The sequence below is a fragment of the Dasypus novemcinctus genome, chromosome 4 (genome assembly GCF_030445035.2).
Source record: "Dasypus novemcinctus isolate mDasNov1 chromosome 4, mDasNov1.1.hap2, whole genome shotgun sequence".
NCBI lineage: Eukaryota > Metazoa > Chordata > Mammalia > Cingulata > Dasypodidae > Dasypus > Dasypus novemcinctus.
Window position 1 is genome coordinate 65,753,211 of NC_080676.1, and position 25,440 is coordinate 65,778,650.

The following is a 25,440-nucleotide window of genomic DNA, read 5'->3' on the forward strand; positions in this document are numbered from 1 at the left end:
AAGTGGCAACTGACTTTGGTGAGAAAGTGCCTCTTATGGTACCTTGAGCTGTACTTTCCACAGTCTTGGGACTGTAAGCTTTTACCCCAAATCAATACCCAAAAGCCAACAGATTTCTGGTACTTTGCATAGGCGTCCCTTTGGCAGACTAATACACAACCCAGACAAAAAACAATAAAACAAAACAATAAAAACCTACATGTGATTTTGATGCTTATTAAGGGCTGATGACTGCTATTCTAGTAAAATATTGTAAGTCCATGACCATTTTAAAGGTGAGAAACCAGAACCTTGGAAAGCAGAAGTGACTAGTCAAGATCACCCAGAAAATGAGCAGCCAAGCCTAGAATGGAATCCAGGTCTCTCATCACCAGTAGTGTGGACCATTCTTTCTCTGACATTCCTGCCACTGCTCAGCTTTTTCAGAGTTCTGGATGTGGGCCATCTGACTCACCACTTCAACTTGTACCCACCACAAGGTAATAAATGCAACAAATCAGTGTGTTAATTACAGATAGTTTTTTAAAAATTAAATACCAAAATCTCCCCACTGCTTCTCTTTGTGCTTTTTGGAAGTCAGAGGCAACTAGATGTGCTCCTGGTCCAATCACCTCAAGGTATGTCTCTGATGCTGTTGTTTAATAAAGGTAACTTCCTGGCTTGAGGGATTACACATATCCCCAAAGAGAAGCTATCTGCCACTCACTCCTTCATTTGCCAGGTAGGTTATGATTCAGTATCTCGTGAGTTCCTGTCAATAGATCCCATGAATGAATTCCCATGAATAAAGACTTCAGGGGAATTCTATACCAACTAGAATGAAGGTACCAGTGACTACCACACTAAGTCAAAACTCCACAGCCTGTGGTGGCGAATTGTGTCTTGGGCTCTCGTTACACAGATGTGTTGATTTGTGAAAATTCATTACACTGTACAATTTTATGATGTATGTAGTTTTATGTATTCATGTTACAGGAAAAAGTGTGTCTAATACAACAACAACAATAGCAACAATGCAGCACCTCCTTGGCCTGGCATTTAGAGCAGGGCAGAAAGCGGGGGTTAAAAATCAGAGGTTCTGTAGTCAAACTTTCAAACCCAGCTTTATGTCTTCCTTGCCCAGTGATGCTGGGAAGCCATATTACTTCTCTCAGCTGCAGAAATTTTCCATATCTCTTAAATAGAAAAATATATTTCTACCTCGTGGAGGTATTGTGATGATAATATAATATAATCTTTGTAAAACACTGCAGCCTTAAAGAGCACCTGGCCCTCAGTAGGTATCAGGAACTCATTCAGTTGTTCAAACATTTTTTATGCCAAATAATGATTTTGGATATAATGACAAAAAAAAAATCACAGTTCTTGCTCTCTAATGAGAAAGATGTGTTATTCTCCACCCTTTATTTTTGTCTAATACTTGATCCAAGTATAGTTTTCCAGACTTTTCTCCCACTACCTCCCACATGTCCTCCAGCTAAAGTCAGAGAATTCATCCTGCTTTGCCCTTCCCATCCCTCAGCACCACCTGGAGGCATCTCCTTCTGGGTTACAAAGTGCATTGTGTCAGCTTACTAAAAGCACTTTGCGTGTCATGTAGCAATTACTTTTCTTGTTTAGTTAATGGCAGTAGAATGCTTGAATGAATAAATGCTCTTTCTTTGCCCTGTAGTGTCCCCATTTTTTCCCTTTGTCCCCATGAATTTCATTTTCACCCCTCCTTCCTATCCCTTCTAGTGATACTTTTAGTGATTACTTCTTTATGTTTCTTTCCAAAATCTTCCCCAAACAGTATAATTTTCCTTCCTCAATACTCCCAGGGTACTTTATTTGAACTTCCTTATGAGCCTTAGACTGGTCTAGGAAAAGTGTGACCTTTAGGATTTGCTAGACCTGGGTTTTGCTATTGGCTTTAACATTATCTAGCTGTGTGGCTTTTGGCAAGTCAGTTTTTCTTACTATGCTTTCTCAACTCTAAAAGTTTTCTCATCTCATATAATAAAAGAAAATTATGTCTATCACTTAAGGCTATTGTAATATTTAGAAACAAGGTGTTTGAAGGTCCTACAGCATAAAAATTTCCCACTGAAGAGGAGAGATTCTTTTGACTTTGTATTGTATAATCCACATGAACACTGTATATCTTCTCTTTTTTTCTAGCCTATTCTGAAGGAACCATGTCTGCCCTGTCTCATCTTTGCTTACAATGAACTGTGCAGAGTAAATGTTCAACACATGTTTGAATAAATGAATGAATAAAAGATAAATAAAATATTTCTATGCTGGTGGCAGAGACAGAATCCTATGAAGTCTCTGAATCCCATATGACTACTTGAAAATTCTTCTTTGGCGATGAATAATACAAGTGCCTCCCAGCTTGGTATCATTCAGTTTTCCCCTTATGGCACAGAACAAAGGGCTGAATGGCACAGCCCTCTCTTATCGTTGAAGGAACAAGCAAATATTAGCATATTTTAACTGGAAATGACTGGTTGTTATTCACCAGATGGTCACCAATTTAGATTGGATCAGCCCTACAGAATATTGCAGTGGTTTGACTTCAGGAATAACACAGGTGATGGCAGCTATAGAAAGAGCATGCCTTCCATTTAGATTAGATTTTGGAGGCTGGAAGCTGGTAAATGTATTAGCTACTTACCAGGCCAAGTTAGAACCATAAAGGGAAATTTCTACTTTTACATGCAAAGTTCTTGTCTTTAAATTTCCTGCTGTAGTGAAGTGTCAACATTGCATAATAAGCATCCTCCAAGATTTTATTAAAATCCTGACCTTTGCTTCAAAGCTTCTGTTTGGAAGGAGAAAAGTGAGGAGAGAAAATTAGGTCTTTTCTAACAGTCTCCAGGAGCTTTAGGCCATAGGCCAGGAAGACTCAGGCTGTCTTTTAGAAAACATGCCTTTTCCTGTCACCCTGTCACTGATCTAGACGTGCCCCTGTGGTGGCACTGGAGGAGCATCACCATGAAGACAAGCAGTCCAGAGGAGGCGGAACCTGTTTTAAAGGAGAAGCAACTCAGGGAATGGGGTTCTGGCTTTCCAAATATGGGTATCCTGTGGGAGAATCTACTGAGCTCCACTGGGGAGTAATGCCCCTTCACCGGGGTTACCCTGGCCCTGCTGCAGAGAAGGAGAGTCCTTGATGGAATCCAGGAGCTCTCCTTTCCCCTCCCTTCTTCTGAGACAGCATATAACCTAGCCTGCTAGGCTGAGGAAACTCCCACTGCACAACTAAATTTCCTCCTCCAAACTATTTGAATTTCACGAGTCAGGTACATGTGGGCAAAGGAGCATATACCTCTGACAAGTGGGCCGAGTTCTTACTCAGCTCTTCCTCACTGTAACTTTGTTAAATCCATTAATTTTCCTATACCTAAATGAATGAGGTGAGGTAAGAGAGACTTTTACCAAGGCAGAGGCGATAGGGAAGTTTTCTTGGGAACATGGGGTTCCTGGGGGTATGGGGAAGACATGATTAAGTACTGTCTGAGGGCTTTGGGTAGCTAGGGCACAGCTTGTGGGGCCTGGGGCAGATAGAAGAAAAAGGGGCCAGTAGGTAAAAGGTGGAAAAATAAAAGAAAGTGAAATCTGACATAATTATTTTTTGCCTTTTTCACATTTTTCTTCTTGGCCTAGTCCTGATCTTTGCCTTCCTTCCCAAAACTTAAAGGAAAATGTATCTATAGTGAACTTTCTTGACCTTGCAGCCAGCCAAGTTCAAGCTATTTATTGTTTTACTTCTCTTCCAATTGTTCTGTCCTCCCCAAAAAATAAAAACTAAAGGAGAGAAGGGCAATAAATTGATAACTTCATATCTTTGGGCCTCAGTTTAACCATGAGAGTTTTGGACTAGATTCCTAATTCAACAAATGCTTATTTATTTATTTTTTAAGATTTATTTCTCTCCCCTCCCTCCATTGTCTGCTCTCTGTGTACATTTGCTATGTGTTCTTCTGTGTCTTCTTGTGTTCTCATTAGGTAGCTCTGGGAACTGATCCTGGGACCTTCTGGAGTGAGAGAGAGGCAATCATTCTCTTGTACCACCTCAGCTCCCTGATCTACTGTGTCTCTTATTCTCTCTCCTCTGTGTCTCTTTGTTGCATCATCTTGCTGTGCCAACTCTCCATGTGGGCCAGCACTCTTGTGTGGGCCAGTACTCCTATGTGGGGCAGCACTCCTACGTGGGGCAGTACTCTGCACAGGCCAGCACTCCGCATGGGCTAGCTTGCCACACGGGTCAATTTGCCTTCACCAGGATGCTCTGGGCATCGAACCCTGGACCTCTTATATGGTAGACAGGACTCGAATTGCTTGAGGCACATCTGCTTCCCACAAATGCTTATTAAACAACTGCAATGCATGATGTACTTTCTATTTGCTAGGGAAATATCATATTACCCTCATGGAGCTTGCATTCTAGTGAGAGAGACCTTAAAAAATAGATAAATTGAAATTTAACATAATTAAGACAGAATAAGAAGGGTGGCATTTGATATGGTCATCAAGAAAGGTTTCTCTGAAGAAGTGACTTTTGAGCCCTTGAAATAAGGGAGTGAGTGAGCCATGGGGGAGGAGCATTCTAAGCAGAGGAAATTGCAAGTGCCAGAGCTCCAGGATAGGAACATATAAACATGCTTGGACAGGGATGAGATGCAATAGAATGAGATTAAAAGAAGTAATTTTGTACCTGATCAGGTAGGGCCTTGTAAGACACAGTAAGGACTCTAGAACTTTTTCTACTCATGTTATGAAATCATTGAAAGACTGAGAGCACTAAGAAAAATAGTAACTAATATCCATATAGCACTTTATGTGGACCAGTCCCTGTTTCAAGTGTTTTATTGATATAAATCCATTATTTATTTGTTTATTTGTTTATTTATTTATTTATCCCCCCGCCCATGGCTTGCTTGCATGCTTGCTGTCTACTCTCTGTGTCCATTCTCTGTGTGTTCTTCTGCATTTGTTTTTGCTTGTCTCCCTTTTTGTTGTGTCACTTTGCTGAGTCGGCACTCCATGGTACTTGCGGGCCAGGCTGCTCTCCGCAGCTTGCAGGCGAGCCTTTCTTCACAAGGAGGCCCCAGGATGCAAACCCAGGGCCTCCCATATGGTAGATGGGAGCCCAACAAACTAAGCCACAGCCACTTCCCTATAAATCCATTTTTAATTTTACAACAACCTTGATATAGATGTTATTATTATTCCCACTTTATAGATGATGGAACTGAGACACAGAGAAGTTAAGTAACCTGTCTATGGTTGCTCAGCTAGTTAGTTATAGAATTAGATTTTGATCCTAGGCAGTTTGGCTCAAGGGTCTTTGCCCTTAATCACTAGGATGCATTTATTGTGATTTATATTTAACAAGATCACTTTGAAGTGTGTGGATAGGCTCTGGGCACAAGAGTTTAAGCAGGGAGTTTCAGAGCAGAGAGGACCATGCCTTGGACGATGGTGGTGGAGGTGGAGGAGAGAGTAGTAATCAGAGTCAAGGTGTGTTTTGCATGTGGAGGAAACAGAAGGTTTGGTGATGGATTGCATATAAAACATGAAAGAAAGAGAGAATCAATTGGTGACTCCCACTTTTTGGCCTGCATAACTGGGTAAAGGATGGTCAGTTTGTTACAGAGCTGGGAAAACTTGAGGAGGAAGTGGTATGGTAAGGGATGGAAATAAAGAGTTTTATTTTGAACGGGTCAAGTTGGAGATGTATATGAGATATCTAAGAGCAAATATCAAGGAGACAAGAGGGTTTATGGAGTCAGTGGTGCAGAGAAGATGTCCAGGCTGTAAATTTACATTTGTGAGTCATTATCATGCAGATGTTCTAGGAAGCGATGCCTGGATGAGATACCCTAGGGATGGAATATAAGCAGCTGAAGACTGAGTTTTGAAGCATTCTAATTTATAGAGGTCATAAAGCCAAAAAGGAACCAACAAAGGTGTCTGATAAGGAGTAGTCAGTGCTATCAATGGAAAATAAGGAGTCAAGGAAGAATGTGTTTGAAATGGCAACTTACCAACTGTGACTACTGCTGCTAATATGTTGAGGAAGATGAAGACTGAGATTTGACCATGACTGGATTTGGCAAAGTGGAGGTCACTAGAGACCTTGGTATAGAGTGTTGAGCACAGCAGTCTAATAAGATTGGATCCAAGGGGATAACAAAACCCTCAGATGCCTTATAGCTATAGAAAATTGATTAAAGATAACATTAAGAAAAAGGCAGAGGGTAATAGCAGAAGGGGGAATAAAGTATTAGTGCTTTTTGAAATATTTCAATCAATTAAGAAATATTTTATTGAGCATTTCCTATATACCCTACACTCTTAGGTATTGACTACAATAAGTTTGCAGCCTCACTCATTTCATTTAGGCAACAGTTATTCATTGAATGTCTAGTATGTGGTGGATACTCAATGGGTAGGTTTTTAATTTTTTTCTTAATTGCTACAGTAAAATTTTTACATGAAAGCAAGTTTGAAAAGGAAAGAGTATCTCTCTACTCCAATAATCTTAACATATCAACATTGTTTCATAATCCTTTCAGTTACTGTTTATGTCTCATCCACAACTTTCATACAAACTTACTAATTATACTGTAAGCTTTTTCCTTTGTAGACATTATTTTTGTAATATGTTAATTCTGACAACAATTACTTTTTTGTGTGCATCATTTAACTAATCATTTTCATCCCCAACCATTTATGTTATCTTCAAATCACAGTATACTATTTGTCTAGATGCCTGTCATGCCCATTAAACTGCACCTGGTTCAACTGTGAATTGCTAGTGTCTGCCTTGCACACGGTCATGGCTTCTAGGTAGGAGGAGACTGTACAATGGAATGGTTAAAAGTATGAACACTGACTGCCTTGGTTCTCATTTTGTATTCTTCACTTGTAGGCCTTTGTCAAGTAACTTTACATCTCTGTATCTCATCTAACAATTAGAGATAATAATAGTAACTTATAGGTTATTCTGAGGATTAAATGAGTTAATGTGCAAATTTCTTGTGATTGTGCCTGTTACATTTGAGTACCACGTAAGTGTTTGGTAATTGCTCTATAACAAGGAAAAAATCAAATTTAGTATTCTAAATATGTTTAGTAAATGGATAATAAATCAAATAACTTTTATTTCTACTTTATGCTGGTAACTTTTTTCCTTCTTTTGATTCAGTGAAAGTGTTCTAAGCACCTACTGCTGCCAGGTACTCAAAAATTAGTAATATTTGGGATTAATTTTTGTAAGTGTCATCAATGAATGAAGTAACAAGGTGATGGCTTTGATTTTACTAGTTTACCTTGGAAAGCTAAGCTCCATTAGGGTAGGGGCAGTGTCTGAGTTTGGAACTGCTGTGCATCTTCAGTAGCTGTGCAGACGTTGTCACCTGCTAATTGCCCTATCCTCCTCCCCCTTTTCTCTTCCCTTCCCTTCTTCTGTGTGGGAAAGGGTGATCTTGAGCCTATGGGGAGCAACCTGGCTCCAAACTTCTCCAAGTCCACATCTCTTTGCATCTCTTTCCAATTCTTACTTGTCCAGGAAACCACAGCCACGTCTTTGTAGTAGGGTAAGTCCCTCTTCTTTTACATCATATTTTCTCCTCCTTAACTGCGTTCTCTGGAGCTCAGATTTTTGGAATAAATGAATAAGATTCAGTTGGATTCACTCTAGGAGTGAGAGAAAAGTCATGTAGGTGGCCTTGAGCAAGGCCTGCGTGAAGAGGAAAGTCCTCTTGATAGATTGTCTTTGTTACAGAGACTCGAAAATGCCGACAGGTCATGAAGAGCCTTAAGTCAGGAAGAAATGATGGTCCACCAATAGGGAGCAACAGACGTTCTAGAACAAAGCAGTAGTTTAATCAAAGTCATCATAACGCTTTTCAAAATTACGTTACAGACTACCATCTACAGTAGCAGAGTTTAGCTGAGGACTCTGGCAGAAACCTGGAGAAATGGGAATGAATGAAAAGGAAATACCTGGCCCCAGTACCTCAAAAAGAAAACAAACAAACAAACACCAAAACACTAAAAGGAAATTATTTTTTTGAGATTATTTGCTTATGCATTTTATTGGTTAATTCATTCATTCACTCATTCAGTGTTCATGAATTGAGTGACTACTTTATCCCAGGCACCGTGCTCGGTACTGGCTACACAGCAGTGAACAATACAGATTCAGTCCTGCCACGATGACCCGTTGTTTGTTCCCATGATAGACACTCCCAGTGGACCACCAGTCCCGGACTGCGGAGAACGCGTCTCTTTCCTCCGGTTGCGCTCTGTGCTTGGCACATGATGGAAGCGCAAATCGTGTAGCCTGATGTGACTCACTGATTTGCAGCATGGTCGCTAAATCGTAGAGAAGGGGTGAAGAGGCAGAGCGGCAGAGATGTCGACTGCGAGACCATGATCCTGCAATAAGCGTTTGTGTGCGTGTGCGTGTCTGCTGGGAGGACGTGTCTTCCCAGAGCCCCCGACTGGGTGCCCGGCTACCTCGCAAACGCTCTCCTTTCCCGGCGCTCTCAGACCCGCCCCGGCGGAGGCAGGGCTCGGAAGCAGCCGAGAGCAGCCTGGCGCCCGCCTTCAGTCCAGCCCCGCGCGGCTCCTCCTCGTGGCGGGAGGGGCTGCCTGCGGGGCCGCCCCACTGCCGCGGCCCCCGGGAAGCCCAGAGTGCCAGCGGCGCAGGAACCGAGGCAGCGGGTGGAGCCCGAGCCGCGCGGCGGCGGCCAATCGCGCAGTACCGGAGGAGGAGCCCCGAAGGGGGAAAAAGAAAGTGCGGCGGAAAGTAAGAGGCTCAGAGGGGAGGACTCGGCGGGTGAGGGGTCCCTGCGCTCCGCTCTGGACAGACCCGCCTGAAGAAGCAGTGTGGGGCGACTCTGCACCCATCTCCTCTGCCTTTGCCGCGCCCTCTCTGCTTCCCAAGAAAGGTGAGTCTCGCGCTGCCATGCGGACTCCGAGGAATCACCCAGCCGCAGAATATGAGGGCAGACGGATTCTTAAGAGATCGTTTCATTCAACCCCCCTGTTTTTCAGGAGGGGAAACTGAGGCACAAAGCGAGGCAGCGTCTGGGTTAGACTCTCAGCTGGTTAGTGCTGAGGCTAAGCCTCGAACCTGGCTCTCCAGAGCCCCAGCTATGTCTTGTAGGGGTTTAAGTAAGACAGTTGTGGGATTGCTGCGAGTTGCTGCCCCATGCTCCCAGCCCTTTTTTAGGGATCGACCCTGTTCTCCCCCACGCTGTAGTTTCTCCGGAGCACTGTAGTCAGCAGAGGGGATAGAAGACGGCATTGTGTCTCAGCATACCCCCTCGGCATTACAGCGCTCCCAGCCTGGCTCTGTGACAGCTGCCTGCAGTCTCGCGCTCTCCTCCCCTGACTCTTTTTCTCGGAATGACGCGCCTGCCGAGGGTGCCCGCCCTGCGCCCGGCGGAGTCCGGGCAGAGGTGAGGGACGCCCGGGCGCCGGTCCTCTATCGTTCCTCTCCCCTTCTGGCGAAGCTTAGCTGGTGGCCCCGTGGGGGGTAGGAGGCCCCTCCCTGAGGAAGAGATGTCTTCATGACCATGACCCCTACGCACTTCTGAGTACTGGGAGGCAAAAAGAAAGCGGAGTTTAAAAAAAAATCGCAAACATAAAAGCCAACTTCTGAGGATTCCTTTAAGAGTCAGTCTCCAACCTCTCTTCCCTCCACCCCCTGGTTGTGAAATTGTGAACCAAGGCTCCTGGACAAGCCTTTTGCTGCTCGGCTGTTCACTATTCTGGGTTAGCTGCCTGCGGAGAAGGAGCGCGTATTTGGTGTTTAGTCCCCCTCTTTCAGGTGTTAGTTCTGTGAACCTGGGCGGGTTTCCCAACCTCTCTGATCGCGTTCCGCCCACCTCCAACCCCGCCCCCCAGCGGCAACAGGGCATTACAATGGTCTGCACGAGCCCTTAGAGTAGTTGAGGATTAAATGGGGTCATTCAAGAAATATGTTCACCACAGTGCCTGGTCGGCTCAAAACTAACGGCAACTATTGTAAATATTGTTCTATTTATATTGTTATTATTGGGGACATTGGGTTTCACAAAGGTGATTTTATACCCGTAGAGCCACATTGTTTCCTTTTTCTTTCCTTTTAATGGAAATGTGTTGTTTTCTTCTTTGGAGTTTGAACTGCTCCTTTATGGAAAGTGTTTTCTGAATGCTCTTTACATGTAACTTAGATTCGTGAATTCCTGACTTGGAATATAGAAATAATGCTTCTCAGTAATGCAAATTCCCTAGCAGTTTTTAGGCCAAAACTCAGATCTGTGATCTGCCCCAATCGGCCGGCATCCTTTATTGACAAATTGGGCCTTGACTTTGGTGTGAAGTAGAGACAAGAGGAGAAGTTGGAAGTTCCATCGTGCTCTAAGACTGTTCTAAGCCTTATATTCATGGTCTCTCAGGTTAGACAAGTATCTTTGTTTTTCAGCTCTTTTAGGAAAACACCACCCCAGAACTCCCACGTGCTTCTCTTGGATTGTGTAGTAACGCTGCTAAATCCAGTCTCTACTGGATGTAGACTTGCCTTGTTTAAACACACACACCAGCTTTACTTTATTAGTTATACTTGAAAATGAAATAGCTTCCCTTGTGACCCCCCATCGTGCTCATGAAAATTGATTTAATTGTGATGGACTTCAGCCAATTATTTATTACTATCCAAAACTGATAGCACCCAAAGTCCCAGCATTTGTCATTGACTGCCTTTTTCACAGTCCATAGCATCTGAATGCCGTAGTGACCTGTGTGCTGGAGAGCGTGCGGTGCCTCCTGAGGGAAGGGAAGAGCCTGGCAGTGCCCAGTTTGGTACTTCCCACACCCAACATTTTCTGAGGATGGGATCCTTGCTTCCATCAGCCTGTTCCGTGTGCCTGCATTGTGATGAGCTGGCTGGAATACATCTGAACGTGTGCCTGAGTGACCTGGGACTTGTAGGGAAAGAAAAATGTTCAAAATAAGGTCAGAACAAATAGATGGGAGAGTGAAAGCTAATTTCTTTTAATTCTTTAAAAAAAGGATAACAATTTTGTCTTTCCTCCTTATCCAGATTATTATTGTTGGTTACCAAAACTATACATATATATAGAACTTTAAATTTTCCAAAGTGTATTTCACATATATTATCTCCCTTGCCCTGGGAGAAGGACATGGCAAGCATATTAATAGTGGAAGGAGGCCAGATTTTGTGGTCAGGCTTACTTGGTTTAAAATTTGAACTCTGATACCTAAATAGCTGGGTGATACAGAAGAAAATTATTTCACAATTTAGAGGTTCTTTTTTTCCCACTTCTAAAATGGGGAAAAAAAATGCATAGTCCAAGGATTTGTGTGAGGATCAAAATAAATGGAACAGTGTGATGTGCATGTGGTGAGCAGGTGCTCATTAAATATCTCTTCTGAGCTGGTCCTTGTTTATTGAGAAGGAAACTGACTGGGATGTGAAGAAATGAAATGGTAACCCAGGGTCACGAGTTTAGTAAATTTCAGCTCTGGGAATACAGATCAAACCTTTTGACTTTTAGTTCACAGTTTTTTCCATCACACCCTGTGATGGCCAGTGACATCACACTGGAGGCCTGTTCAGTGAAATTTTTAACCATTTACTACAGTTGGTTATGTTTACCTTATTAGGCTGGATACCTAACTGAGGTTGGAGGGGATCCTTTCTGTCCCAAAGATGGTATTTCCTTGCTAATAAAATAATCTTTAAATGTGGCACTGTTGAGTTTGGTGGGGCTTACTCTTAGGAGTGGTTGTTTAAAAGGGGTGATCTCCAGGGCAACCTTCCTACTCTCCTGTACTGAGGTTTGATGTACTGCAACTTCATTTCCTAGAAGGAAGGGTACTATGAAAACATAAAGTTCAGATTTATGTCATGTTTTTCTTCTTGTTCTGAAGTAGAGAATAGGTTTCTTCCCTCTGCCATCCCCATGCTACTTAGCAGAGTGGTAAGAAAGTTGAGGATCAAGTGCTATGAGTGATCATAGCATGCACTTCTGCCAGTTCCATGGGCAATGGGTAGACTATCTAGAGCAGTGTGCAAAGGCAGCATTTGCATAAAAAAACAACTGCTTTCTGGTGTGCTGAAAGATAGGCAGTTAGCATCATCCTACCTGGGACAGTTAGGAAAGCAGAATGTGGCTGGTGAAAACCAGCCAGGAGAGGGTAGAAGAAGGAAAACAAGTTATTTCCAGAAAGGTTATCTCTTGCATACCTGGTTTCATTTGTTGCTCAACTTTGTCAGGCTTTTGTTGATGACACAGATGTAGGATCTGGTGAGTCACTGTCACCTTGCCTTAGAGTATTAAAGAGAGCCACCTACTGTGCTCTTTGTCCATTTTGTAAAGAAGGAAGGTTACAGAACATTTGGTATCTGATATTTTGCGGGATAAATTCAGGTTAGCTACTCATTTGTTCAGTTTTTTTTTTTTTTTGAGAGCGAGTGTGTGTGCACACATTGATGGCTGAATGGAAACTGATGGGGGTGTCAGGGGACTTCCTTGAAAGCCTGACTTTATTCTGACTAGCTCTGGCAGCTGTGGCAGTGTAGAGTTTTACAATCTAACAAGTACTTGAGGCAAGTGCTCTGTATGGGGATGAGCCTCAATCTCCTCAGGCAGGAAATGTGTCCCTTGAAAGTTTAAGTCCTCACCTCAGGCCTTTATTCGCAGGAGGCATTTCATAAACATGACTTCTTTCCTCTGCTTTCTCTTCCTTCAAGTTATTAGTCTGTAAAATTATAACCGAATTTATGAACTCTGTCATGGTTTGTGCTGAGTGCTTTACGTATGTCGTCAGATTCAATCCTAGCAATAATCCTGTGCATTTTTTTTTTTTTTTGAGGAAACTGAGATTTAGACAGGTTAAGTAGCGTGAGTGGTATCACAAAGCAAATGCCCTTCGTGAGACTCATATACATTTCATTTCAGAGCCAGGAAGTTCCTTAAATTAGCTAGCCCTGGGACTAAAATGAAGACCTGGACTAGGATCGGTGACCCACTCCAACCTGACCCTGCCTTTCTGATTCGAGTATTAATTTGTCTGTGACTGAGAAGGCTTTTACTTGGAGCCTAAAACATGGGAGAGATAGATGATTTCTTGTCTTCTTCAGCTACAATACATTGAATAATTTTCTTTAACATTCCTCTCAACTCTGAATATCTCTTTGCTAAAGTCAAGGCTAAAAAGGGGAAAAGGGATTAAAGAGAAAATATTCTTGTTGTTTTATGTCCAGGATATGTATTTTCCAGTCAGACAGGGCAGGGCAAGGGAAATCAGCATTTACTGGTTCATGTACTTCTGTCATTCCATTTAAGCATAAAAATAACTCAGATATATGTTATTGTCCCCCTTTTACAGATGGAATAACTGAGGTTCAGAGACTTGCCTAAAGTTATCTAACCAGTAAGGATTAGAACATGTGTGTGCCTGAGAGCAAAGCCTTTTGGTCCACCACACTCATTCACTGGACAACTCGCTATATAATCTGAGGATCTGTGTAGCTAGATTTGGAAATGTCCCCTCATATCCAGCACTGCGACTGCTAGCTTCTTTCCTCCTCTTTCCTCCAAGCATGCTGCTCAAATATTTTCTTGATTTTTCTCAGAACATGGAAACTCATTAATTTTTTTTTTTTTAACTGCTGGCTAATAATTTGTGCTTTTGTGCTCTTGTCCAGTTCCCTGACTTAACACCTAAGTAGCCTAGGGCAGGGCTTATCATGCACCATGCTACCAAATGTCTTTGTACATTAAAGGGGCAGAGTTGAATGGATGATGGATTCATACTAAGTCAGGTTGGCCCAGAAGCAGCTTTCTGTTTTTTTTTTTCACACTTTAGGGTGTCGTTAATTATCTCAAAGGTTGCTTCTATAGACAAATAAAGTAATTTTAATTTCCTTTAATTTTGTGGTCACAAAATTAGAAAAATGATAAGGAGTCACAGACTCTATGAGGGTTGGACATTACCATTTCAATCACAGAAAAAAACACTTTACTACTAATAAAGAGCATTAAGCAGCAAACACAATGAAGGATGATACTGAAGTGCATGCTTGCATTTATTGACAGCAAGGCCAGTAAAGTGTCATAAATAAATTACTTGAAAGAAAGTAGAAAATTTCCAGGGGAAGCTGCAGTGAGCTTTGATCTCAAGATTTCTAAAAGCAGTAAAGAATTCACATCAGTCCAGCTGTTATTTGATATAATTGGCATTGGTTGGGTATAAGGACAAGTGACCTTTTATATCCAGTTTATATCCAGGAAAAGCCTGCAGTTTCTACCTGTCTAGCACATAAGTTCTTATGATTACACTGGCTCCTTCCTCTCCCAATCAATACTAAAGGCAGTAAGAAGGAGAATCAGTCATCTTATAAACTCTGGTGTCTGAAGATGTACTTTTCATAGATAATATAGTTCTATAAGTCGATTATGATTAGCTGCTATGGTGACCTAAAATTGTGCCTGAGTAACGTAGTAGACATGCCATGGATTGAGGCATCAGACTGACCGCCCTGGATTTTACTTTGAACAAGTTATTTGGTCTATCCTGCCTCATTATATCATCTGTAGAATGGGGATAATAAAACCCGTTTATCAGGCTATTGAGAGGTGCCAATCACATGCTATAACATTTGCTAAGTGCCTGAAGTACAAGGGGTTTAACCTTTGTTGTGATTAGCAGCAGCAATGATAATGATTCCATTGTATACCCAGTGGATATTGCATTAGAAGATGGAAGACTTAAAATTAAGTTCAAACATAAGTTTTTATTTAGACAGAGCTTTAAACCTTTACAACGTCTATGTTATTACATGCACACATGCATTCAAGTAAAATTATTTATTTTTACAAAAACTCTAAGGTGGTCAGAGCAGGTATTGCCAATACCATTTACATTCTGAATGATTGATAGAAAGAGGTTAAATATTTGTTAAGGCTGTATAGCTGGTAAATAGTGGAGCTGGGACTTGGACCCTAGCTTTCTAATTTTAAGATCATGTGTTGTCATTTCACCTATTTGGTCCACCAGTCCTGCTACTAGTTCATTGCTTTTTCCTGTCTAGGCTACTTTATCTCATCAGTAAAATGAGAAATTTGGATGAGATACTCTCTAAGGCATAATGTTCTATGAATCTGTTATTGTAGAGTAATAACTTAGGAGATACCGTGAAAGGCTAAGAACAGACCTTCACTCTTCTTTCCATGGAGGCATTCACCATCATGGTAAGTGGAGCACCTTAAGTCCCAGACACACTCTAGTCTCCTTGGCTTCCATGAGAATCACAATTGAGCACTGTAGCAGAAGGAGTTAGACATAAAGAAACCTCTTATGTCCTTAATGATGTGATTCTGCTACATTTCCCTGACCTGCAGACAGTTTTTTTTTCACCTCAGGATGCAGGTTTCATAATCTTCTGCAAAGAAATAAAGGGATAAAATATTTGGCTTTCATTTGGATTTTAGCATTAAGATTGTAAGTTTTCAGCTTTCTACTTTTGAGTTAATTTTAGTGCCCATGGAAGAAACTTGACTCTCATTGAAATATAGGAGTTCTTTCAACATATAGAAATGATAGAGATTTGAGAGTGGTAATGCACACTAAATACCAGTTTTCTGGAAGGTTAGACTTCACTTTTCCAATTACAGAGAGAGACAATGGTAGGGGTAGGGAATTGAATGGATAGGGTGGGTAGTGAAAAGTTGGCTGGCTTTGTGGTCAGGATTGAGATTGAATCCTAGATCTCTTGCTTGCTTAGCTTGTCCAGACATAGTTTCCTTATCTATAAAGGATATTATCCCCTAGATAGATAGACCTTTATCTCTATTATCTTTCAGTCTTTATCATCCATCTGCCTATTTATCTATTTGTCTCTCTCTCCTCTCTCTGTCTCTCTCTCTCTCTCTCTCTCTCTCTCTCTCTCTCTCTCCCTCTATCTAATCTTAGTGAGGTTAAAATAAGATAAAAGATATTAAGCACTTAGCATTTCAACACCTGGCACCTAGAAGGCACTGAATAAATATTAATTCCTCTTCATTCAGCACTGATGTTTACCCTAAATTCTCACCCATTTGGTGAAACTCAGATGGGGAGGAAAGTGTATCAAGTATAGGCCTCATCTGGTCTGAGGGAATGTGCCTCAATTTAGTAAGTATCATTGGTCATGTATTAGGTACTAGATGCTGTATTAGGATGGAGGTCCCTAAGTCAGAGTTCCTATCTTTTTATTTGGTGGGGAGAAATGAGACATATTGACAGAGAATTGTCTGAGGCTCCATTGGGAAAGGAGCTTTAACTCCCTTACCAACGAGTAGACCAGGTGAACTCTCTCAATGTCATATTCTACAAGGACAAGTTTTCTATAGGTACCAGTGTAGGGCCCAAAGAACCAGAGCCAGGACTGATACTAGGGTCTCAGCAAAGAATTCAGAATCAGAAAAGGTTAGAAAGTTACAGCTTGGCCCTGTAGGGAATTGGGGTTGGGGAGGGACAAGATGTTTGGTAGGTGTTTGCTGTTGCATGTATGCTGTGTTGCTGGATTTGCTGTTGCATGTATGCTGTGTTGCTGGGTTGGGTCACCCAGACTTGTCTAAGGCAGGATAGATATAATTGATAAGGTAGGCAGTCTTAAATACTATATTATAACTATAAGCTGAAATGCATGGGAGAAAGGATGGAGGTACATAAGAACATTTCTGACTGGTCTTATCTGGAAAGGCCTAATTTTGGAAATAATTTAGCTTAGCCCTTTTTCATTGGCCAGGACTTGATTCAGTAGAGATATGAAGATGGGCATTCAAAATAAAGGGGTCCACTTGAGTGAGAAAAAGAGATGATTGAAAACAGAGCATATTAAGGGAATTGAGTATATCCGTCGGAGCTATAAGGTTGAAAAAGTGGGGGGTGTGTGTTGAAAAATATTTGAAGGTTAAATTGAGGGAAGGTGATAGAAGATTTTAAATGACATTATGAGAAGTTTTTCTGCAGGCAGTGGGGAACCACTGAAGATATTTAAGGAGAAGGAATAATAATCAGAGATGTGTTTCTGATAGATGACTAGAGTCAGTTTGGGGTGCTTGAAGGAGTAGTTATGTGTAGGATGAAAATGGAAACAGAGAGACCAGTTAAAAGGCCACAAGGCTGCTGTGTTATATTATAAAAGAGTGGGTTCTGAAAAATATAAAGGAGTAGAATGGCTAAGAATTGTTTATGGATTATAAGTGGTGGTAAGTAGGGAGTCCAAAAATGAGATCAGATTATAACTTGATGGATTGTGGTGCCATTTGTTGAAACAGGGTGCATAGAAACAAGAAAGTGTTAGGGGAGAAGATAATAAGGAACATTGGGACATGATGAATTTAAGAGGTAGACCCTTTCATAGAGATCTGGAGTGCCACCTGGAAAAAGAAAAATTGGGAGAGATTTCACAGAAGTGAAATGATGTGGCAGTAGAACTCACATCTTGCAATATGGTGTCATCCATATACTCTTCCTTCTGTCGATCTAGACATTGATCCTTGCATCTGACCATTTATCCACTTTTTTGATTATTCAATATCTGTTTATTAAGAGTATCTTCTGTAACAGGCTGGTTGCTAAAGATAAAATGGGCCACAATATGGACATGGTTTCTGCTCAAATGGAGCTTGTGTCTATTCAACATATATTTGTTCGTTATCTGGCTTGTGCCAGAACTTTTAGATACTAGGAAACAGCCGTGTAAAGAACAAACTGAATGTCGGCAGTATGAAATTTGTGATGGGAACATTTCAAAAAATGAAATATTAGGAATGCAATTTAAGGTGTAAGGAAGGTAAGGCCAGAGAGTGACAAGTGGTGTTCTTTTGCGTACTGCAGTCGGGGACATTCTCTGTAATTTAGAAACTTTTGGACAGAGACATGAATAAGATGAGGACATATGTATCCTTCCCTCCTTCATGCCACCATTGATTGGCAAGTTTGGAAGTCAGCTTGTCTTTATTTGATCTCTGAGTTATAATTTTCTCCAATCCAACTCTGTCTGAAATACTGTGTATGCTGTCAGATACATGACTTGGAGTAGCAAAAAGATAAAAAAGAAAAATGGGGATGGCAAGGGATAGGAAGTGAATATAATATTTACTTTAAAATATGCGGAAAGTTTTCTTGTGAAGGAGGAATTAGACCAGTGATAATGGAATAGTGGTTCACGGACGATCTACATCAAAATCATCTGGATACCTCGTCTATAGCCTCTGCACAGAAATCTGAGAGTCACTGGATTATAATCTTCTGTACTGAAAGGCAGTGTATTGTAAGGGTCTGGAGTCTTTTTACATGGATTCAAATTCTGACTCCATCTGTGTAATTCTGGGCAAGTTGACTTAACAATTCTGAATAAAAGTAGGCTAAAAATGAAACATAACTCATTGGGTAGCTGTGAGAACAAAATGCCTTAATAGTGAAGTGCCCAGATCAGTGAGTGTTAACAGGTAACAAGTAACAAGTAACCACACAATATTTCACTCAGTGTAGAAGCCAGCCTTTAAAACACCTTGCAAGACATCCCATGATTTGTGTTCTGTTTCCATGCTGATGCAAACTCAAAGATATTAATAACTACGTGGTTAATTCCTCAGCTCCTTGAAGTCTATTTTCAGTATCTGGTCAGCAAAATCTATTTTATTTGCTTTATATAACAAAGTGCCCCTCACTTTTACCTTTCCTGATCTCTCTTACCCTGCTCTACTTTTCCTTTTTCCAAAGCAGTTGTCACCTTATCACTTTATCCTGTCTACCTGCTAGGGTATAAAATCCACAAGGACAAGGAACTTGGTTTTGTTTACTGTCCAGTGAACTTGGTTTTGTTCAGGTGCCTAGAATAGTGCCAAGTAAAGAGTATAGTCCCAATCATGAATAAATGATGAATACATAAATGCATGGGTAGATAGCAATATGATTATTTCTAAGTAGAACTCAGAAATAGTTGGAACTGGACAGGGAAATAAATTTTATTTCAATATTCTAAATACATACACTACACACACAAATATATATACATATATATGCATTTGTATACATATATGATATGTGTGTATATATATTTAGAATACTGAATATTTATATATTTAGAATATTGATAAGGTCCTGTGATAGGCAGGGTCTAGATTATGACTGGGCCTTGAAGGCCATGGTAAGGAGTTTAGATTTTCAGCAAAATGTAGCAGGAAGTCACTGAAAGGTTCGAAGCAGGTTTGACTTATTTGGAATCTTGAACAGAGAGTGAAGGAAGATGGAGAAATTTATTTATAATATGAGGAAATAAAATGCTCTCATTTCATGTAGACTCGTATTAACAGACAAGAGAGACAATTCACACCCCCCCACACACACCAAATAGGTAGATAAAATTGGTAAAACCAGATTTCTTTGCTTTTTCTAAAATGATATCATTCTTTCTTCCAAATGTATTAAGTAATGGATGGATGCGTATGCATTATTGCTCAATACAATTCAGCTGGAAATTTTACAGTTCTTGAGTAGGTGTTTTATGTAATTAGTCCCCAAAATATTAGACCTAGAGCTATTTCCTTACAAGACTTTAGTTTCCAGTTTTGGAAATCTGCTATACTGAAGTGTGAGCATGTGAAAGGCAAATAACATTCTACATAAGATCTATTCTTTCTGACTCTGCAAGTGTTCAAGAAGTATCTTGAAAGCCATCTATTCCATAATATCTTTACTGACAAATGCATACATAGTCTCACATATATTTCTTAATACTATGAGTTATCAATAGCTTAATAATATGTATCAGACATTGTTTCAGGTGCTTTATAAATATTAAATCATTGAAATCTCAGAATAACCCTATGAGGCATGTACTATTATAAGCATCATTTTACCGAAGAGGAAACTGAGGCCCAAGGTCATGCTTAATGAGTGGTTAAGATTTGGGCAATCTCAACCACGCTACTATTCTGATATTGATATATAATGTTCTGTATCTGACCAAGCAATATCAATGTTTTTTGAATTAAAATAACCTCCCCAAATATGCTTACACTTATACGCACAGGTAGTTTCAGTTATGCTTGTTTTTTTAATTTTCTTTTAAAAATCAAAGCCAAAGATCCAATCATATAACCAGGGATGTTAATTTTGTTCCAAGCCCACTCTGGTACCTTGCTTGCCCTCAGGGGAACACACTGGATTCTCTTAGTCCTGGAGGAATGACATGAGAACAAACATCTGATATACCTGCAGGCAACACTTCTAACCCTGCCCACCTTTCCCCCAACCTATGCTTGGTTTGGAGACAGTTATTTTGTATTCCAATGATGGCTCCAGAGCATTCTGGGTAACAAGGGAAAAACAGCAGAAGAATAAAATTTTGCCCCAGATGGCACTTAATGAGACTAATTTACAGAGCTTACTGGAAGTTTAGGATCTCTTGCTAATCATAATCACTAATATTGATCCTGTGTGCCAGGAGCTGTGCTCAGGGCTTTATTTTCATTATCTCATTCAATCCTTACTGTAACTCTATGAGAATTTTAACTTTTAGGTATAAGCCAGGAAAAAAAAAAAAAGGAAAGTATCACAATTGTCCCCATATGAGTTTTGGGGGACTGTGATGATACAATCAAATATTTCTTACCGCTGTTGCAACATTTGCCTTCAAAAGCAAACTGTGCTGGGTTGCAGCACCTTTGGAATATCCAGGGATCTTCTCTGCAGTGAAGAAATGTTTTGCAGAGAAATGAGGCAAAAGTTGTTGATGAAAGCAAGAAGCATCATTCTAGTTGACAGCTAGAATAAACTGAGTCCTATTTTGTTGGTTGTATTTGTTTTACTTCTTCCTAAGAAACCAATATGATATGCGTTAGAATGCTTTTTTTTTTCCTTTATGCTATATTTAAAAGGTATAACTTTCATCCTCCCATGTCTCCTAAGAAAAGTTCAGGTGCTTCAATGAATCTGACAAAGTTTGATGAATTCTGTTGAGGAAGAGGAACTAATTCATAGTTGACTCTTATTACACATTTGTTGAATGAATGCATGAAATAATAAATACCCCTCACTTTTTTTTCTGAGAATGAGGGCTTCCATGGGATTTTAAAAAAATAGTGAAATTTCATTATATACTTTTCTAAAGTTTTTGTTTTACAAACAACTTCAGAAGGAGATTGTTCTGAAGTATGTGGCATTACTTAAACTTGGTGATTCAGGGCAGTTTTTTTTGGAGTGGATTGAAATTCCTTGAGAATTTATTGAGATGAGAGCATTTGCCCATATGCTAAATAGTACAAGATGGGTATACTTTAAATTTGTATAACCTAATTTTCGTAAATTTTCTGTACTCTCTTTTATTAACTACTACTTTTTTTTTACCCCCTGGTTTGTGGTTGCTGTTTGCTTTCTGAACCCAGGACTTCCCATGTGGAAGAGAGGCACCCAATTACCCTAGCCACCTTGGCTCCCTGGTTTGTTGTGTCTCTCACTGTATTTCTTTTTTTTTTTAATCTCTTTTGTTTCATCATCTTGTTGCATCAGCTCGCTGTACCACTTGCCTTCTCCAGGGGGCACTGGGAACTGAACTCAGGACCTCCCATGTTGTAGGTGGAAGTCCAATGGCTTGAGCCACATCTGCTTCCCAAGTTCTATTTCTTGATTCTTCAGCATGTCTTCCTCTGCAGTTTGTGTCTCCATTCCCCTTGCAATGACTACTTTCCACCTTACTATAGAGTAGGGAGCCAGGCAACCAATTTTGCTAGAACTATGTGTATAATGAAAATGAACAGCACTGTATCAGGACTAGACAGGCTCTTCTCTAGAGGAAGGAATGGGAAGGTAAGGCTGCTGTAGAAATTGTCTCCATTTAAGTGAGGTGACAGCATATACAGTGGCCTTGGGTTTCAATTACCTTTATTACTAAAAAGGGAGTAGTGGTATGGATAATTCATTTACTATTTCAGACATTAAGCATTTTCTGAGAATCTTCTGTAGTCAAAACACTGTGAGATACAGAGATTTAAAAACAGACATACGAACAGCCCCTAAAGAGTAAGAATTTATAAATTGTTTCGAATTGTAAGATGTGCACAGGGGTTTGTAATACAATTTATGTAATATTTGGACTAGTGTAAGAGTATACAGAGTAATGTTTTAAAGATAGATGTAATTAAACATAAACGGAACAGGCAATTGTGTAGCTCAGCAAGGGGTTTAAGGAGGAAGTGTTTAAAAAAAATAAACTAATAAATAATTGTGCAAGAGTAGCAAGAAATAGCAACTATGTACAGCAGGGGAATCATAGAGAGGTTGAGACGTGAGGAATTTTCTTGTTTGTTTTTTATTATTACTGAAATAATGGAAATGCTCCAATAATGATTGAAGTGATGAATGCACAAATATGTGATCATACCAAATTCCACTGTTTTTATACTTTTTATGAATTGTAAGCTTTATTAGTATGTATAAATAAAATTGATTTGTTAAAAAAAAAAAAAAAGAGGAAGTGTTTGAAGTGAGCCTTGAAGTGATGGGCAGGTTTGGGGCATGGAAAAATTGGTGGGTACAGGCAGCAATGAATTAGGGGAACCAGAGAAGTAGGACTCTATAAATGATAGGGATTATGGGATTTATTATAGACATCAGACCTATGATTGTGAGAGAAAGTGATGAATTAAAGGCTCAGAAGGAAACAGTTGGGAGATGAGAGAAAAATCACTAACTAAGCACCCTGAAAGGGGGTTGGTGAAGAAGTCTGTGAAAGGTCATTACCACTGCCTGTGACTGGCAGACAGGCAGGAAGAAAAGCTGGGGATGACTTGGTAGAGGGCAATCTGGACTCCATGAGGACAAACTGAAACCCTTAACTCCCTCTCACTGTATCTAACCCCAGTGGTGTGTGGGCTTCCTGCTGAGCTAAAGGAGCAGGTGCATTTAGCCATCTGGACTTGGACTTGGAAACATGAAAGCAGGAGATCTGGCATGAGCTTAAGGAGCAGTGGGTTTGACTATCCCCACTTACATGGTGAGTTATCAGAGGCGCATGACCTGTAATGATACCTAGGGACCTGTGCCACTCTTTGAACATTATCTTAGTTTGCCAGGGCTGCTACAACAAATACCATGCAATGGGCTGGCTTAAATAACGTAAACTTATTGTCTCATGGTTTTGGAGGCTAAAGTTCAGCATGCAGTTACTGGCAGGGCTTGCTTTTTCTCAGAGTTTGTAGGTTTCCCGAAATTCTCCTTCATGTGGCCATCTCTTTCTCCTTCTGTCTGCTTTTCTGTTTTTTTGCTGACTTCTGGCTTCTCTCTTTGTGTCTAATTTCCTTTGCTTACAAAGACTTCAGCCATATTGGATTAAGTCCTGCCCTCATTCAGTTTGGATATATTTTAAATAATAACATCTTCAAAGGTCCTGTTACAAATGGGTTTACATCCACAAGATGGGGTAAGGAATTGAAAATTTTGTGATTTTGTGAGGCACATTATTCAATCCAAAGCAAGCATTATGGCTACTGCTTTATTTCTGTCATTCAAATCTCATGCAAATTTTCCCTTTGGCCAGTCCTAAATCAGAACTATACAGGGAAGGGGATGCTGGGAAACATAATTGCAGTTTACCTAAATTGACCCAGTTCAGAACCACAAGTGACAGTCCAGGTAGGTGGAACAAGATGAAGACAGAAAGTGAGGAAGAGAAGTGGGACCCTGGCTTGGGGACAGCCCAGTTTGTCTAAGAGATGGGATATGAGCACAAGAGTCACTGAAGATCAGACTGAAAAAGATGAACAGGGCCTGGATTATTATTAGGGCCTTAAATACTCTGTTGAGCAATTTGCACCTTATCCTGTAAACCAAGGAGGAGCACTGAATATTCTTGAGTCAGGGAGGGGCATAATCAGATCTGTGTTTTAGACAGAGCTGGCATTGGGTATCAGAAGCTTTGGAGCTGAGTAAAGGATTGGTTGGGGTGTTTAATGAATATTCTATTATAATAATCCAGGCAAGAACATTTGTATTGCCAGAACTCTCTTATTTTCTCACTGGGGGAGGTGACTCAGACTCAGCCTAAGAGATTGTTCTAATAGGTTGTTCAAGACCAGCTTGGGAATTAAAAATGTTAGTGCAGCTTGTAAGCCAGGTGATTTTACCTATGGCTAATATTGTTGACAAAAATGTCCTTATGGCATGCCTAGATAACTGTTCTTTAAAATTCCATAATAGTTTCTGCTTCCTGTATATGTAAAGCAAGGAAAAGTATAATATGTATTTGGAACATTGACTTAAATGAAGTTGGCTTATGCAACCATTCCAATATCATTTTGGGAGAAGGAGAGATCCTATAAAACCAGTTACTTACTGCATTTAGTAAACTAAGGCTTTTTGGACTTTACTGAACAGTAATTAGAGTATTCCCAATGTTTCTTCAAGTGTCTAACAATTTACAAACCACCAACATGTCGTCATCTCATTTGATTCACAGCAGCTCTGTGACGTCAGTTTGGCCTGAATTATATTTTAAGTGAAAAAGCTGATTCTCAGAGGTTGTGATGACCATCAAGTGGCCATTAGCCCTTGTTGATTCAAGAGGTATCACCGGACATCTTTCTATCTCTTGTCCCTCCATTTCATTCTGTGAACCCCTGCATGATTGTCTTTTTGAGACACAGCTCTCATCATGGTTGTCTCTGCTCTGAAGTTGTCCATCGTTTTTAGGCTTCATTACCTTTCAGGCCTCTTTCCACTCAGGGAACAGGCTGTGCATCACTCAGGCATTATGATTTCAGCTCTTCTGCCTCTTCACCCCACTGCAGTATTTTTACCGCCTCCCCACAAAATACAGGCTAAAGAGAAAAGCATATATTTTTTCAAAAGCATCTTTAAGCTGGTATCTTAACATCCCCAGGAGATATACGCACCTTTGAATTAGGTCATTTCATAAGTCTTCCCTGTCAGTGTTTCCAAGCACACATTCCTAATGTTTAAAAATCGTATCTCTTGGCATCCAACTTGTCAAGACATAACAGAACTCATTCAATTGTTTTGACTTATTTAAAAACACACTTATGCACAGTACTGAATCACCTGAGATTTCAGCAGCAACAGAAACCCTTATAAATTCCATTCATCCCATCCCCGTAATGTTTTATAGTCCTAGAGGACACCCCAGGGCATGCCAAGTTGAGGCCACGATCTGATGTCTTGCTCTTTGGTGAGTCTAGGGTCACTGCAGCTAATGATGTAAAGATATGAGTCAGGAAGGCAGGAGGAGGCATTCACCTTCCCCAACTGCCATTAAAGAGAGCCCTACTAATAGCTGTCAGAGAATACTAGACTGTTAGGGTCAAAAAGGCTAAATCCCAGGCTTTATAAATAGGCTGAGAGGGACTTGCCTTGTTGCCTTGA

At 40.5% G+C, this 25,440-nt stretch overlaps 1 protein-coding gene and 1 non-coding gene across 6 annotated transcripts in view; one reads left to right on the forward strand and one right to left on the reverse strand.

The window, feature by feature from the left end:
• Positions 1–7,458: 7,458 nt before the first annotated feature.
• Positions 7,459–7,590, reverse strand: LOC111764735 (small nucleolar RNA SNORA38). Its single transcript, XR_002797274.1, has one exon. It is a non-coding gene; the product is annotated as a small nucleolar RNA SNORA38 (small nucleolar RNA).
• Positions 7,591–8,245: 655 nt separating this feature from the next.
• Positions 8,246–25,440, forward strand: part of IL1RAP (interleukin 1 receptor accessory protein) — a 159,968-nt gene continuing 142,773 nt past the window's right edge. For 2 of the 5 annotated variants that reach the window (XR_011648635.1, XM_004460836.5), the window contains exon 1: positions 8,692–8,948. The gene's annotated coding sequence lies outside the window, so the exon portion shown is untranslated. Of the gene's footprint in view, positions 8,949–25,440 lie in introns of all 5 variants that reach the window. The other 3 variants (XM_071214687.1, XM_004460837.5, XM_071214685.1) reach the window with 3 other exon arrangements.